The sequence below is a fragment of the Hemiscyllium ocellatum genome, chromosome 2, assembly GCF_020745735.1.
Source record: "Hemiscyllium ocellatum isolate sHemOce1 chromosome 2, sHemOce1.pat.X.cur, whole genome shotgun sequence".
NCBI lineage: Eukaryota > Metazoa > Chordata > Chondrichthyes > Orectolobiformes > Hemiscylliidae > Hemiscyllium > Hemiscyllium ocellatum.
Genome location: NC_083402.1, coordinates 6,495,983 through 6,514,590, shown reverse-complemented (window position 1 = coordinate 6,514,590; position 18,608 = coordinate 6,495,983).

Below are 18,608 nucleotides of genomic sequence, written 5' to 3'. Positions count from 1 at the left end.
CCCTGGTCCCTGGCCAACATCTCTGTCTCAGGCTTGCTGCAGTGCTCCAACGAAGCTCAGTGCAAGCTGGAAGGGCAACACTTCATTTTCCACTTGGGGATTCTGCAGTCCTCCAGACGCAATATCAAGTTCAACAATTTCAGGGCCCCCATGTTCTAGCCTCCTACCCCACACACCAGTCCTTGTTATCATATAATCTGCCATTACACACTGCCTATTGTTAGCCACTAACAGTCTCCATTAACAGCTATTCAACCTCCTAGCCAGAATGCTAACCAATCCTTTGCTTGTCCAACTGTTCTCTCTTTTTTGGGCTCTATCCCCATCTATTATTTTCTCCTTAACTCCTCCTCCACCCTATCTTCTGCATATAAACTGACATTTTCCTAGCTATGATCAGTTTTGAGAAGGATCACCGGATCCAAACTCTGATTTCTCTCCACAGGTGCTGCCAGACCTGCTGAGTTTGTCCAACAGTTTCTGATTTTGTTTCTGATTTCCAACATCCACAATTCTTTCAGTTTTGATTAAAGATCTCAGGTTTCACAGAACAAAAGGATTCCAATGATTAGATGAAGGAACAAAGCATTGGTTTAGAGTAGATATTAATAGCAGATACAAAGTATGTTATAAAGAATGTACTGAAGGAGAGAGGCAAAGTGGTTTAGTGAGGAAATGCTTGACAGCTATCATAAGACGAGGTAAAAACTGTCCGGACTTGTCCGACCTGCCTAGCTCCTTTTCCACCTATCCACTCCACCCTCTCCTCCTAGATCTATCACCTTCATCCCCTCCCCCACTCACCCATTGTACTCTATGCTACTTTCTCCCCACCCCCACCCTCCTCCAGCTTATCTCTCCACGCTTCAGGCTCACTGCCTTTATTCCTAATGAAGGGCTTTTGCCCGAAACGTCGATTCCGCTGCACTTTGGATGCTGCCTGAACTGCTGTGCTCTTCCAGCACCACTGATCCAGCTATCATAAGACAACTGAGCAAAAATAGACCATTCAGCTCATTGAGACCACCTTTCAACAAGATCATGGCTGATCTGATAATCCCAACCTTCACTTTCCTGCCTTTCTACCGTAACCCTTGACTCCCTTATAGCTGTTGAGACCCAATGGCAAAGTGAAATAACTTAAAGGTGCTGAAGGGGTCAGAGTCGGAGGAGTGTAGTGGAGGATTACTACGTGAAATCAACCCAGAGCTCTGAAGAAAAATCATACCGGACTCAAAATGTAACCTCTGTCTTTCTCTTCACTGGTGCTCCCAGACCTGCTGAGTTTCTGCAGCAATTTCTGTTTTTGTTTCATATTTCCAGCATGTTCTATGGTTTATTTTAGCTTCTCTTCTTCCCTGGCTTATTGTTAAAAGTTACTCTTTCTCTGCCTGCCTTTTTACATAGAAACATAAAAGATAGGAGCAGGAGGAGGCCATTCGGCCCTTCAAGCCTGCTCCACCATTCATCACAATCATGGCTGATCATCCAACTCAATAGCCTAATCCTGCTTTCTCCCCATAACCTTTGACCCCATTCGTCCCAAGTGCTATATCTAGCTGCCTCTTGAATACATTCAATGTTTTGGCATCAACTACTTCCTGTGGTAATGAATTGCACAGGCTCACCATGCTTTGGGTGAAGAAATGTCTCTTCATCTCCATCCTAAATGGCCCATCCTGAATTTTCAGACTGTGACCCCTGGTTCTGGACACACCCACCATTGGGAACATCCTCCTTGCATCTACCCTGTCTAGTCCTGTTAGAATTTTATAAGTCTCTGAGATTCACCCCTTAATTTGTCTGAACCCCAGCTAAAATACTCCTAACCAAGTCAATCTCTCCTCATGTGTCAGTCCTACCATCCCCAGAATCAGCCTGGTGTGTTTCTATGTTTCTATGAAACACACAGAGAGCAGACAGCTTAGCAAAATCCTGTATACCCTCTTGTATTCTATTACCTTGAATTGAGATGTGCACTTAAACTGAAGTCCATTATTTAAAGTGATAATGTTGATGACTAAGGGCAATATCCACTTAATTTATGACCCTCTAACGAGATGGCAAAACAATCATTTCCTTGCCTCTCACCATAACTCCTTTGACATTACAGCCCTCTTTATCTCCTACTGATAGTTCAAAGCCTTCAAAATTTATTCTGCTTCTTTAAAACAGCTGCCAGGTCTTGCATTTGTATAGTGCCTTTCACAACTTTGCACTGCTCTACAGCCAATAAAATGCTTTTGGAGAACTGTCACTGCGGTAATGTAGGAAATGCAGCAACTGTTTTCTGCACAGAAAGATCCCAGACACAGCGATGATCAGATAATCTATCCTTGAGTGGCAATAGTTGCCAGATAATTTTTAGCTCAGGCCCAATTTACTAGCTCCTTTTGGATAGTGTAAAATGAAGATAACAACATATGAACCATCTTGTCAGAATTAATTCTGGGATATGACTTGTCCAGCAGTAACAAATCAATTGAACCACCATTGATTCTTGTAAAAATCCATTTGGTTCACTGTTAGCTCTTAGACAAGGACATCTACAAGGCTTATCCCATCTAGCCTACATGTGACTCCAGTCCCAAAGCAATGAGGTTGATTATTAACTACCTGTTCGTACTGCTTACGCTTCTGAGTAGCACAGCAGGTTCATGGCCTCCTGTTCCTATGATTTTATGACAGCACAGAGCAGGACAGAGGGAGTGTTACCTTGTTGGAGATTCTACTTTTCAGATGTGATATTAACCCATTACCTCATGAAAATCCTATTCGATGCCAAACAAAGTGATTCTCCTCGAGTTCTGGATCATATTACTCCAGTAAACAATAACCAATTATCAGATTATTTTTCCAATTGATGTGCACAAGTATGTTTTTACGTAAGAAATAGGGACAGAAGGGGGTTCGAGGAAAAAGTGAGGTCTGCAGATGCTGGAGATCAGAGCTGAAAGTGTCTTGCTGGTTAAAGCGCAGCAGGTCAGGCAGCATCCAAAGAAGAGGAAATTCAACGTTTCGGGCATAAGCCCTTCATCAGGAATGAGGAAAGTGTGTCCAGCAGGCTAAGATAAAAGGTAGGGAGGAGGGACTTGGGGGAGGGGCGATGGAGATGTGATAGGTGGAAGGAGGGCAAGGTGAGGGTGATAGGCCAGAGTGGGGTGGGGGCAGAGAGGTCAGGAAGAAGATTGCAGGTTAGGAGGGCGGTGCTGAGTTCGAGGGAATCGACTGAGACAAGGTGGGGGGAGGGGAAATGAGGAAACTGGAGAAATCTGAGTTCATTCCTTGTGGTTGGAGGGTTCCCAGGCGAAAGATGAGGCGCTCTTCCTCCAACCGTTGTGTTGTTATGTTCTGGCGATGGAGGAGTCCAAGGACCTGCATGTCCTTGGTGGAGTGGGAGGGAGAGTTAAAGTGTTGAGCCACGGGGTGGTTGGGTTGGTTGGTCTGGGTGTCCCAGAGGTGTTCCATGAAGCGTTCCGCAAGTAGGCGGCCCGTCTCCCCAATATAGAGGAGGCCACATCGGGTGCAGCGAATGCAATAGATGATGTGTGTGGAGGTGCAGGTGAATTTGTGGCGGATATGGAAGGATCCCTTGGGGCTATGGAAGGAGATTTGTCAGTTCATTTAGCACTTCTGCCATTCAATAGATCATGGTTGATCTTGATTTGGAGATGTCGGTGTTGGACTGGACTGTACAAAGTTAAAAATCACACGATACCAGCTGATAGTCCAACAGGTTTAACTGGAAGCACTAGCTTTTTGAGCGCTGCTCCTTCATGAGGTGGTTGTGGTAAACAACCTAATGAAGGAGGAGCACTCCGAATGTGAGTGCTTCCAATTAAACCTGTTGGACTATAACCTGGTGCTACGGTTGATCGTCTATTTCAGCACTGTTTTCCTGCACCATCCTTGTTGTCTTCATTATCTAGAAATAATAGCGTCCTCTGTCTCGAACATAATCAACGACTGATCCTCCACAGCCCTCTGGGGAAGAGTATTTGAAAACTTCACCCTCTCTCAGTGACAAAATTCATCCTCATCTCAGTCTTAAATGGTTTATCCCTCATTCCAAGACTAGGTCTCCTGACTCGAGCCCATCAAGCCAGTGGAAATATCCTTCTTGTATCTATTTTGTCAAACCCTGTAAGGATTTCATATGTTTCAATGAGATCACTTCTCATCCTTTTAATTTGCAGAGAATATGGGCCCAAACCCACAACCATTTCCATCCAGATGGACAAGGGCAGTAGATCGGAAAACCACTCCATCCAAGTTCCCCTCTACACCACTAACGATGTTGATTTGGAAATATATTACTATTCCTTCAGTGTCACTGGATAAATATCCTGCAATTCCTTCCCTAAGGGCATTATGAGTCCACTTACAGCATATGCACTGCAGTGGTTGAAGAAGGCAGCTCAGCACCAAGAGCAACTAGGGACAGGTAACAAATGTTGGCCAAGCCAGTGATGCCCACATCTCATGAGTGAATTTTCAAAAAGCCTATTTAACCCCTAATTAATCCCTCCTCAAAGAACAATCCCTCCATCCTATGTGTTGCTCCACAAAGAATTACAACAGGTCATTGGCCATTAAAGGGTTAAATAAGGTCAGAGGTAGGAGCAGAGGGTCTATTCAACCCCTCAAGCCTGTTCTTCCATCCAGTACAATCATGGCTGATCTCATCTCGGCCTCAACTCCATGTCCCTACCTGCTCCCCACAACCCTTTAATCCATTATTCATTAAAAATCTGTCTGTCTCTTCCATAAATGTATTCAGTATTATAGCATCCATCAGTCTTGGTTAGTCAATTCCACAGATTCATGACACTTTTGAGAGAAGTAATTATCCTAAGTTATTCCCTCTTATTCTAAATTGCCCCATATAAGGAAGCGTCCTCAATGTTTACTTTGTCAATTCCCTTTAACATCTTGTGGATCTCAATTAGATCTCCTCTCATTCTTCTAAACTTCAGGGAGTATCGAGCTGAGCTGTATATATAAACTCTCTTCATGAGACAGACATGTCTGGAATCAATGAAGTGAACCTCCTCTGAACTCCCTCCAATACAAGTACGTCAATTCTCAAGCAAAGAGACCAAAATTATCTGTAATACCTCAGATACAGTCTCACCAATATTCTGTACAGTTGTAGCAATAGTTGCCTACTTTTATACTCTATTTCTTTATCAATAAATGCCAAAATTCCCTTTGCCTTCCTTATTGCCTGCTGCACCTACATACTAGTTTTCCGTGATTCGTGCCCAATGACACTCAGATCCCTCTGAATCGAAGCGCACTGAACTTTCTCTCCATTTAGATCAGAAGTTGCCTTTCTATCCCTCTGACCAGAACGGACAATCCCACACTTACCCACACTATACTTAACCAACCAAACTTTGGCCCATTCACATAACCCATCCATGTCCATTTGTAAATCTCCTACTTCTGACTTACTTTTCCACTTATTTAAGATTCACCTGAAAATTTTGCTGCAGTACTTTCAATCCGTCATCCAAATCATTAATGAAGGTTAGAAACAACAGGGACATGACGGCCAAACCCTGTGGTGTTCCACTCATTACATCTTGACAACCAGAAAAAGGCATTTAATCCAACTCTTCTTTCTGGTGGTTAGCCAATCCTCTATCCCAAGCTAATTAATTCTCTCTAACCCTATGTTATCTTGTGCCGCTGAATTAACTGCCTTCTGGATGTCTACATTTACTGATCCCTGGTATCTATTTGGCTTGTTACATCTTCATAGAACATAGAACATAGAAAAATAGTGCAGTACAGGACCTTCGGCCCTCGATGTTGCGCCAACCAAAGCCTACCTAACCTACACTAGCCCCATAACCTCCATATGCTTATCCAATGCCCGCTTAAATGATCATAAAGAGGGAGAGTCCACCACTGCTACTGGCAGGGTATTCCATGAACTCACAACCCGCTGAGTAAAGAATCTACTCCTAACATCTGTCCTGTACCTACCACCCCTTAATTTAAAGCTGTGTCCCCTAGTAACAGCTGACTCCATTAGCGGAAAAAGGTTCTCACTGTCAACCCTATCTAAACTCCTAATCATCTTGTACACCTCTATCAAATCTCCCCTAAACCTTCTTTTCTCCAATGAGAACAGCCCCAAGTGCCTCAGCCTTTCCTCATACGATCTTCCTACCATGCCAGGCAACATCCTGGTAAACCTCCTCTGCACTCGTTCCAATGCCTCCACATCCTTCCTACAGTATGGCGACCAAAACTGCACACAATACTCCAGATGAGGCCGCACCAGAGTCTTATACAACTGCAACATGACCTCAGGACTCCGGAACTCAATTCCTCTACCAATAAAGCCCAGTACACCATATGCCTTCTTCACAGCACTATTTATCTGGGTGGCAACTTTCAGAGATCTGTGTACATGGACACCAAGATCCCTCTGCTCATCTACACTACCAAGTAGCCTACCATTAGCCCAGTAATCCATCTTCTTGTTACTCCTACCAAAGTGAATGACTTCACACTTAGCTACATTGAACTCCATTTGCCACCTTTCTGCCCAGCTCTGCAACTTATCTATATCCCGCTGTAACCTGCCACATCCTTCTTCGCTGTCCACAACTCCACCGACTTTCGTGTCATCCGCAAACTTGCTCACCCAGCTTTCAAGCCCCTCCTCTAGGTCATTTATAAAAATGACAAACAGCAATGGTCCCAAAACAGATCCTTGTGGAACACCGCTAGTAACTGCACTCCAAGATGAACCTATACCATCAACTACTACCCTCTGTCTCCTTCCAGCCAGCCAATTCCTAATCCAGACCTCTACTGCACCCTCAATGCCATAACTCCGTAGTTTTTGCATTAGCCTACCATGGGGTACTTTATCGAACGCCTTACTAAAATCCATATACACCACATCTACTGCTTTACCCTCGTCCACTTCCTTGGTCACCTTCTCAAAGAACTCAATAAGGTTTGTGAGGCACAACCTACCCTTCACAAAACCATGCTGACTATCCTTGATCACATTATTCCTATCCAGATGTTCATAAATCCTATCCCTTACAATTCTCTCTAAGACTTTGCCCACAACAGAAGTGAGACTCACTGGCCTATAGTTACTCGGGCTATCCCTACTCCCCTTCTTGAACAAGGGGACCACATTCGCTATCCTCCAGTCTTCTGGCACTATTCCCGTAGACAATGACGACATAAAAATCAAGGCCAATGGCTCTGCTATCTCCTCCCTAGCTTCCCAGAGGATCCTAGGATAAATGCCATCAGGCCCAGGGGACTTATCTATTTTCATCCTTTCCAGTATTCCCCAGGCCTCTTCCCTACATACCTCAAGGCCATCCATTCTAATCACTTGTGACTCAATATTCACATCAGCAACAGTGTCCTGTTCCTGAGTGAATACTGACGAAAAGTATTGATTTAGTGTCTCTCCAATCTCCTCCGCCTCCACGCACAACTTCCCACTACTATCCTTGACTGGACCGATACCTACCCTAATCATCCTTTTATTCCTGACATACCTATAGAGAGCCTTTGGGTTTTCCCTAATCCTACCAACTAAGGACTTTTCATGTCCCCTTCTCGCTGCTCTTAGCTCTCTCTTTAGATCCTTCCTGGCTACCTCATAACTCTCAATCGCCCCAACTGAACCTTCACGCCTCATCTTTACATAGGCCGCCCTCTTCCCTTTCACAAGGGATTCCAATTCCTTATTAAACCACGGCTCCCTCACAAGACCCTTTACTCCCTGCCTGACTGGTACATACTTATCAAGGACACCCAATAGCTGTTCCTTGAACAATCTCTACATATCAGTTGTGTTCTTCCCTTGAAGCCCATTTTTCCAATCCACGCATCCTAAGTCATGCCTCACCGCATCATAATTTCCCTGCCCCCAGCTATAACTCTTGCCCTGCAGTGCACACTTATCCCTCTCCATCACTAGAGTAAAAGTCACCGAGTTGTGGTCACTGTCCCCGAAGTGCTCACCTACCTCCAAGTCGAATACTTGGCCTGGTTCATTACCTAGAACCAAATCCAGTATAGCCTCACCTCTTGTTGGCCTGTCTACATATTGTGTCAGGAAACCCTCCTGCACACATTGGACAAACACTGACCCATCTAACGAACTCGAGCTATAGCTTTCCCAGTCAATATCTGGGAAGTTAAAGTCCTCCATAACAACCACCCTGCTACTTTCACTCTTCTCCTGAATCATCCTCACAATACTTTCCTCTACTTCTCTCGGACTATTGGGAGGCCTGTAGAAAACTCCTAACAGGGTGACCTCACCTTTCCTATTTCTAACCTCAGCCCAAACTACCTCAGATGGCAAGTCTTCCTCCATCGTCCTTTCCACCGCTGTAATACTATCCTTGACAAGCAATGCCACACCTCCCCCTCTTTTACCCCCATCTCTGACCCTGCTAAAACATTTAAACCCTGGAACCTGCAACAGCCATTCCTGTCCCTGTTCTACCCACGTCTCTGTAATGGCCACAACATCGAAGTCCCAGGTACCAACCCACGCTGCAAGTTCACCTACCTTATTTCTTATACTTCTGGCATTGAAGTATACCCACTTCAAGCCACCTTCCTGTTTACAGGCACCCTCCTTTGAGATCGATGCCTTGTTCCTAACCTCCCTACACTCAAGGTCCTGTACCCTAAAGCTACAGTCCAGGTTCCCATGCCCCTGCAGAGTTAGTTTAAACCCTCCCAAAGAGCACTAGCAAACCTCCCCCCAAGGATACTGGTGCCCCTCAGGTTCAGGTGTAGACCATCCTGTTTATAGAGGTCCCACCTTCCCCAGAAAGAACCCCAGTTGTCCAGAAACCGGAATCCCTCCCTCCCGCACCATCCCTGTAGCCACGCATTTAACTGTTCTCTCTCCCTATTCCTCGACTCTCTATCACGTGGCACGGGTAACAAACCAGAGACAACAACTCTGTTCGTTCTAGCTCTGAGCTTCCAACCTAGCTCCCTGAAAGCCTGTTTAACATCCTCACCACTCTTCCTACCTATGTCGTTGGTTCCAACGTGGACCACGATCTGGGGCTGCTCCCCCTCCCCCTTAAGGACCCGGAAAACACGATCAGAGACATCACGTACCCTTGCACCTGGGAGGCAACATACCAATCGTGAGTCTCTGTCGCCCCCGCAAAACCGCCTATCTGTGCCCCTCACTATTGAGTCCCCAATAACTATCGCTCTACCTTTCTCCACCCTTCCCTTCTGAGTAACGGGGACAGGCTCTGTGCCAGAGGCCTGAACCTCGTTGCTTACCCCTGGTAAGTCATCCCCCCCACAAGTATCCAAAATGGTATACTTGTTCTTGAGGGGAATGACTGCAGGGGGTCCCTGCACTGACTGCTTCCTCCCACTCCCCCTCAGTCACCCATCTCTCTATAACTTTCGGAGTAACTACTTCCCTAAAGCTCTGATCTATGACCACCTCTGCCTCCCGAATGATCCGCAGTTCATCCAACTCCAGCTCCAGTTCCCTAACATGGTCTTGGAGGAGCTGGAGATGGGTGCACTTCTTGCAAGTGTAATCAGCAGGGACGCTAATGGCTTCCCTCACCTCATACATGTTGCAAGAGGAACATTGCACTGCCTTCGCTGCCATCCCTCTAAAAGGTAAACTTTAAAAACTAGATCTAAAGAAACAAACAAGCAAAATGCAGCACTTACCTGCTTACCACAACGGGTCTTATTATTAGGTTAGAGGAGGAGGGCGGGTGGGAGGCTCTACCCCTGTACTGCCTCGGGTTCCTCGCCTGCGCGCTTATATAAAAAAAAACCTTCCCAGGTAACCTAGCAACGAAGTCTAGCAAATTAGTGAAACATGATTTACCCTACATAAACCTATCCTGACTAGTATTAAACAAATTTGGAATTGGAATCCCCACAGTGGTTGGAAACAGGCCCTTCAGCCCAACAAATCCATACCGACCCACTGAAGAGTATCCCACCCAGGTCCATTCCCCTACAGTCACCCCTGACTCATGCGCCTAACCTACACATCCCTGAACACTATCGGCAAGTTAGCACATCCAATTCACCTACAACAATGGATCCCCCCCCTGCTGCCTCTTCCTTTAAGACGCTCAGAATTAAAAGACCCTGGAGCCTTGTCTCCCTTCCATCCCAATAGTTTACTCAGTACATTTTCCCGAGTGATAATGATTGCTCTAAGTCCCTCTATTTCTATAATTTCTGCATTGTCTGCTACTATTGTTTTGTTTCTAGTGTCCTCCACTGTGAAAACTGAAGCAAAATTGTGATTTAGCGACTGCCATTTCTGTGTTCCACATTATTAACTTCCCAGCCTCATCCCCTAAGAGATCAATATGTACTCTAGCTCCTCTCTCTCCTTTCATAGATGTTTTTGCTACAAATTTTCACATTTTGCGCTAATTTTCTTTCATATTTTACCTTTATTGTTATGATTTTTTTTAGTAACCCCTTGTTGATCTTTAAAAGTTTTCCAATCTTCCAGCCTACCATTTATCTTTACAATGTGACATGCACTAGTTGTCTTCTCTAACTTCCTTGCTCAGCCAGAAGGTTTTATCCCCCCTGACAATCTTTCATTTTTTCTGGAATATATTTTTACTTGGAGCAATTGAATATCTTATTAAAAACCTCTTCCACTGCTCATCAACTGCCCTAGCTTTCAGTCTTCCTGTCCAGTCCACTCTGCCAGGTATTATCCTCATGCCTACGTTATTACCTCTGTTAAACTCTAGAACGCTGGTGTGGGACTCCAGTTTCTCACCCTCCAACTGAGTTTGAAATTCTAGCATGCTATGGATATTCTTCCCTTGAGGATTCTCTACCGTGAATTTAGTTAATCCTGCCTTATAACACAAGACCAATTCCAGAATAGCCTGTTTCCTTAAGAATAGATCCTAGCACAAGAAACAGCCTCTAATACATTCAATGAACTCTCCCTGTTGTACTGTCCTTGTGCCATGAAGGGTCTAAGTTAGTGCAAGTTCTTTCTTTGGTTCAAAGTCCCTGACTGACAATGCTGTGAAACCACAGCCCTCTATGAACTGAACCAGTTCCTACAATGTTCAACATGTACACGATCAAACCTGAGCACAGAAAACAAATTGCTCACTATGAGTAAAAGTAAAATAATTCCCTAGGTGCCAGGAATCGCACCTTTGGCTACTGGTGAATGCTTAACTAGGTTGCCAAGAAACAATTATCTTGCAATCAAAATATTCTATAAACTGCAGACAAGCAAGAGAGCCAGCTCTTAGAAGTTGAAAGAACACTATTTGTGAAAATCGTTAAGGTTGATGGAAGATAAAGGAAAACATCAAAGAGATATTTTGGATTTGTTCATGGAATGTGGTCATTACTGGAAGTCCAGGATTTCGTTGCCAGTGCATTTTCTTGGGGAATACAGGGTCTGGGATAAACCACGCAGTGTGAGAATCACTCTGAGTTAAATCACACTGTGCAGGACCCCCAACCCCAGAGTAAATCACACTGTGGGGACCCCCACCCCAGGGAAAATACTTATTGTGTGTAACCTCTATCCTAGGAAAACATATACTGTGAGGGACACCTAACCCCAGGGTATATCACATTGTGGGGACTCTCTACCCCAGCATAAGTCACACTGTGGGGACTCACTATCCCAGGGTAAATCAGACTGTGGCAATCTCCTACTCCAGGGCAAATCACACTGTGGGGGCCCCTGCCCTAGGTTAAATCTCATTGAATGGACCACCTACCCCAGGATAAATCAGACTATGGAGACCCCCTACCCCAGGGTAAATCACACTGTGGGGGTCCCCTGCCCAGCGTAAATCACATTGAATGAACCCAATACCCCAGGGTAAATCACACTGTGGGGACCCCTACCCCTTTGGACCAAACAGTCCATGCTAATCATAACCCCAAACTAAACTAGTCCCACCTTCCACTTGCCGCAATAACCCCAGCCCCTGACCTCCTGCAGTAGCCGTTGTATTTATATAGAGGCAAAAAAACCCTGCAAATACTAGATTCCAAGGTAGACAAACAGGAGGCTGGAAGAAAACAGCGAGCCAGACAGCATCAGGAGGTGGAGAAGTCAACCTTTCAGGTATTACCCTTCTTCAGGGCTGGGCCTGGGTATAAAGGGAGCTGCAGCTAAAGGGGGTGACATGGACAGGGTGGTGAGGTGGGGATAGGTGAACACAGGTAGAGGGTACGACCTGGTCGGTTGATGGAATAAATGAATCGGTTGGTGGTTGGAAGGAAGATGTATTTATGTGGCGAGCCAAGTTCAGTTTCAGGTCAAGGGGTATTGGCGGTCGGGGATTCAGTGATAATACTCCAACTGAATAGCAAAGCGAGATGGTTAGACTCTCCTAATTGGAAATCAAAAGTACAGCATTGATATTCGAATTAAACAAGAAATGACAGGCCACTTAACCTGACTTTTGTCAACAGGATTGTGATAGGATCTATTCTTAAGGAAATCTTAGCAATGAACCAAATATTGTCATATTGTCATAAGGCAGAGCCAACAGAGATGTTCTTTCCCTTGGCTGGATAATCCCAACATGAAGGGGACAGCTCAGTCCCAGGGACATTTAGAACTGGAATGAGGATGAATGTTTTCATTCTAAAGATTTGAAATCTTTGGCAATCTCTACCTCATAGATAAATAAGATCTGGAGGCCATCCTGATGGGAGATGGGTGTGTAAAGGGATTGCATGTCCATGGGAAATAGAAGGTGACTGAATACCATGTATTGGGAATTCTAAAACTGACACAAAGAGGCAGAGGATGTAAGTGAGACAGGATGAGACAAGGAGAGAAAAAAATCAAGTCAGGCAGGAAGAAAGTTCTCTTGGGCAGAAGCAGGCAGAAACAATAGGTCTGCCTAGGTTGTCTTGAGGAAAAGTGGTAGAAATGGGTTGTGCAGGGTTGGAGGACTATGAGCTTGGAGGCAGTGGGAGGGAGATCACCAGATGAAATAAAATTAATGACCTTTGCAGACACAATAACCTGGTGTTCAGCAATGGGGGTCACAGTCCAAGGGGAGATAGCTGGAGGTATCTGAGAACTGGTATTCCGCTTCCACAGTTTAGAGGGCAGTCTGCCAGACAACAACAGCACCAGCCTTGTGGGCAGGTTTAATTACATATGTGTTGCTGGTCAAAGCACAGCAGGCCAGGCAGCATCTCAGGAATAGAGGATTCGACGTTTCGAGCATAAGCCCTTCATCAGGAATAAGAGAGAGAGCCAAGCAGGCTAAGATAAAAGGTAGGGAGGAGGGACTGGGGGGGGGGCGATGGAGGTGGGATAGGTGGAAGGAGGTCAAAGTGAGGGTGATAGGCCGGAGTGGGGTGGGGGCGGAGAGGTCAGGAAGAGGATTGCAGGTTAGGAGGGCGGTGCTGAGTTGAGGGAACTGACTGAGACAAGGTGGGGGGAGGGGAAATGAGGAAACTGGAGAAATCTGAATTCATACCTTGTGGTTGGAGGGTTCCCAGGCGGAAGATGAGGCGCTCCTCCTCCAGCCGTCGTGTTGTTGTGTTCTGCCGGTGGAGGAGTCCAAGGACCTGCATGTCCTCGGTGGAGTGGGAGGGAGAGTTGAAGTGTTGAGCCACGGGGTGATTGGGTTGGTTGGTTCGGGCGGCCCGGAGGTGTTCTCTGAAGCGTTCCGCAAGTAAGCGGCCTGTCTCACCAATATAGAGGAGGCCACATCGGGTGCAGCGGATGCAATAGATGATGTGTGTGGAGGTACAGGTGAACTTGTGGCGGATATGGAAGGATCCTTCCATATCCGCCACAAGTTCACCTGTACCTCCACACACATCATCTATTGCATCCGCTGCACCCGATGTGGCCTCCTCTATATTGGTGAGACAGGCCGCTTACTTGCGGAACGCTTCAGAGAACACCTCCGGGCCGCCCGAACCAACCAACCCAATCACCCCGTGGCTCAACACTTCAACTCTCCCTCCCACTCCACCGAGGACATGCAGGTCCTTGGACTCCTCCACCGGCAGAACACAACAACACGACGGCTGGAGGAGGAGCGCCTCATCTTCCGCCTGGGAACCCTCCAACCACAAGGTATGAATTCAGATTTCTCCAGTTTCCTCATTTCCCCTCCCCCCACCTTGTCTCAGTCGGTTCCCTCAACTCAGCACCGCCCTCCTAACCTGCAATCCTCTTCCTGACCTCTCCGCCCCCACCCCACTCCGGCCTATCACCCTCACCTTGACCTCCTTCCACCTATCCCACCTCCATCGCCCCTCCCCCTAGTCCCTCCTCCCTACCTTTTATCTTAGCCTGCTTGGCTCTCTCTCTCTTATTCCTGATGAAGGGCTTATGCTCGAAACGTCGAATTCTCTATTCCTGAGATGCTGCCTGGCCTGCTGTGCTTTGACCAGCAACACATTTGCAGCTGTGATCTCCAGCATCTGCAGACCTCATTTTTTACTCGAAGGTTTAATTACATAGTTAGTATTAGAGCTGAGAGCATGGAGTGCAGTCAGTTCAGAGGGAAACAGGTTAGAATGAATGAGGGGGGGCAGAGAAATTAAAGCAACCAATATCACATCATCAGTTCTTGACAAAAAGGTGGAGCACAGGTTTTTGCTGCAAACGGCGAACAGAACCACAACAACGGACACCCGAGCTACAAATCTTCAACCAGACTTTAAAGGTGGAGCACAGGTAAAAGGCCAGAGGGAAGGGTCCAGGTGGAGGGAGAGTTGGTCTGCGGGATGGGGAGAGGACTCTTGTCCAATGAAATGGGCACAGAGACGAAGGTGACATAAGAAGACATGCCTGACATGTTTTATACATGGTTCTGTTTTACAGGAATAAAGGGTAAATGAGGTTGTTGATAACATCGTGGTCATAGTGTTGGACTAGTGCTCCAATGAATGGGTTCAAATCCTGGAGCAGCTGGAGGTGACTTGCTTAAATTAATTAATACTGGAATTAGGAGTTGATCTTGAATTTAGCAGGTTGCTGTAAAAATCTATCAGTAGAGGCTGTTGTGGTGCAGTGGTAATATCCCTACCTCTGAGACAGGGGATCCAGTTTCAAATCCCACCTGTTCCAGAGATGTATAATAACATCCCTGAACAAGTTGATTAGAACAAGTCTACAAGCCCATCCGTGAGGTGAAGAAATCTGCCATCCTTACCTAGGACATGATTCCAGACCCACAATAATGTGAGAGACTCTTAACTGCCCTCTGAAATAGCTGAGTTAATCATTCAGCTATAGCAGGGGCTGCCCAAGCCATTCTGTTCTAGTAGGTGGGCTTGCATCTGTAAGAGTTTAGAAGAAAAGAGGAGATTTCATTGAACCACTTGAGACCCTGAGAGTATTTGACAGGGTGGATGTGAACAGAATGGTTCCTGTACTGGGAGAATCTGGAACTGGAGGTCACTGTTGAAAAATCTGAGGTCATCCATTTCAGATAGGGATAATGCTAGAAGCCCCGCTGATGATTCTTCATCTTTTAATTTATCATTTTATTAATTTTCATTGAGTGCTGCAAACAATATTTGGATTTTGGGAAACAGCTCATAACAAAAGGAAAAGAACAAACAAAGCAAGCTTTTGTTTATTTGTGAGGCCAAACGTGGAGGTTAATCACAGGCTGAGACTTGATTAAAAGGGCTCCTATAGACACAATGACCCTGCTTAGACAAATTACCAAGATGTTGGCTATTAATAAGGTCAGGACCTGGGAATTGGTCCCAGCAAGTCTGGAATACACTCTATATTCAAGCAGGCAGTAGATATTGATTGGTAATTGAGGGAAAAGACAGATAGTCTATTGGAGAGTAGGGTTTTGGTTGCTGATGACACAGTATGAAAATTTTGAAAGTCCCTGCCTAACCTCCCTTACAGCTTAGAGTCATAGAGTTATAGAAATGTTTAGCAGGGAAACAGACCCTTCCATCCATGCCAAGCAAATATCCCAACCCAATATAGACCCACCTGCCAGCACCCCGCCCATATCCCTCCAAACCCTTCCTATTCATATACCCATCCAGATGCCTTTTAATTATTGCAAATGTACAAGGCTCCACCACTTCCACTGGTAGGTTATTCCAAACATACATCACCCGCTGCGTGAAAATGCTGTCCCTTAGGTTCCTTTTATATCTTTTTCCTCTCACCTTAAACCTATGCCCTCTAATCCTGGACTCCCCGTCCCCAGGGAAAAGACTTTATTTGTCCTATCCATGCCCCTCATGATTTTATAAATCTCTAAAAGGTCACCCCTCAGCCTCCAACACCCCAGGGAAAACAGCCCCACCCTATTCAACCTCTCCCTATAGCTCAAATCCTCCAATCTTGTCAACATCCTTGTAAATTTCTTCTGCACCTTTTCAGGTTTCATGACATCCTTCCAAAAGGAAGGAGACCAGAATTGCATACAATATGCCAAAAGTAGCCTAACCAATGTCCTGTACAGCCACAACATGACCTCCCACCTCCTATACTCAGTACTCTGACCAATAAAGGAAAGCATACCAAACACCTTCTTCCCTATCCTATCTATATGCAACTCTATTTTCAAGGAGCTATGAACCTGCACTCCAAGGTTTCTGTTCAGCAACATACCCGAGGACCTTACAATTAAGTGTACAAGTCCTGCTTAGATTTGCTTTCCCAAAATGCAACACTTCACACTTATCTAAATTAAACTCTATCGGCCACTCCTCAGTCCATTGTCCCATCTGGTCAAGATCCTGTTGTAATCTGAGGTAAACTTCTTCATTATCCACTACACCGCCAATTTTGGTATCATCTGCAAACTTACTAACTATACTGCCTCTGTTCGCATTCAAAACATTTATATAAATTACGAAAAGTAGTGGACCCAGCACCGATCTTTGTGGAACTCCACTGGTCACAGGCCTCCAGTCTGGAATACAACCCTCCACAACCACCCTCTGTTTTCTACCTTCGAGCCAGTTCTGTATCCAAATGGCTAGTTCTCCCTGTATTCCGTGAGATCTAACCTTGCTAATCAGTTTCCCATGGGGAACCTTGTCAAATACCTTACTGAAGTCAATATAGATCATGTCCACCACTCTGCCCTCATCAATCCTCTTTGTTACTTCTTCAAAAAACTCAATCAAGTTTGTGAGATATGATATCCCATGCACAAAGCCATGTTGATTATCCCCAATCAGTCCTTCCCTTTCCAAATGCGTACAAATCCTGTCGGTCAGGATTCCCTCCAACAACTTGTCCACCACTGACGGCAGGCTCACCGTCTATAGTTCCATGGCTTGTGGGAGCCCAGTGAGCAGAAAGCTGAGTTAGAAATAGTATTACCTGGGTGATCTGAGAAGTGACCCTGATTGACATTTCCAGAAAAGCAAACAAGGAGTACATATCCCTCCCATAATGACAACTATTTAAACAATGTCTGGTTTTGCTTTCTGTTTTTCATTTATTCCTTAACTGTGTTTGTCCATCTGTCTGCAGTTTATGTGAATGGGGACTGAAATTAAATGTTTCAGGTTAAGAGTTTAGACATTAATTGAATTACCTTGTTATTTAATTTGTTACCTGCTAAAGTTATTACATATTTAACAAAGTGATAAATCTTTTGTTTAAGATACAAAACTAGTGTCGGGAATTAATTTTTCACATGGCTGATTTCTATCTCCGTAGCATAATAATGGTGAGAAATCTTTTCAGTCAGAGACTTGTGGGTGTTTGGAATGCTATCTGAGTCCTTGAATATTTTTAAACCAGAGGTAGATTCTTGATGAGATAAGAGGATGAAAGGCTAAGAGTGTGGTGCTTGAAAAGCAGGTCAGACAGCATCCAAGGAGCAGGCGAATCAACGCTTCGGGCATCAGCCCTTCAACAAGAATGAGGCTGTGAACTGAGGGAGTAGAGAGATAAGTGGGAATAGGGTGGGGCTGGGGAGTAGTTGAGAGTGCGATAGATGGAGGTGGGGGATAATGGAGATAGGTCAGAGAGGAGGGTGGAGCAGATAGGTGGAAAGGAAGGCGGACAGGTAGGACAGGTCATGAGGGCGATACCAAGTTGGAAGGTTGGATCTGGGATAAGGTGGGGGGAGGGGAAATGGGGAGATTGGTGGAATCCATATTAATCTCATGTGGTTGGAGGGTCCCAAGACAGAGATGAGGTGTTCTTCCTCCAAGAGTCGGGCGGTTAGCGTTTGGCGATGGAGAAGGCCCAGCACTCCTTCAAACGCAACAAGGAGAGAACTCCCTACTAATCCTCACCTTTCACCCCACCAACCTTCAGATACATCGTATCATCCTCTGCCATTTCTGCCACTTACAAACTGACCCAACCACCAAGATATATTTCCCTCCCCAGCCCTATCTGCATTTCGTAATAAGCATTTCTTCCTTGACTCTCATGTCAGGTTCACGCCCCACACCAACCCACCCTCCCATCCTGGCACCTTCCCCTGCCACCACAAAGATTGCAAAACCTGGGCCCACTCATCTCCACTCACCTCTGTCCAAGGCCTCAAAGGAGCCTTCCACATCCATCAGAGATTTACCTGCACTTCCAAACATGTCATGTACTGTATCTGTTGCTCCTG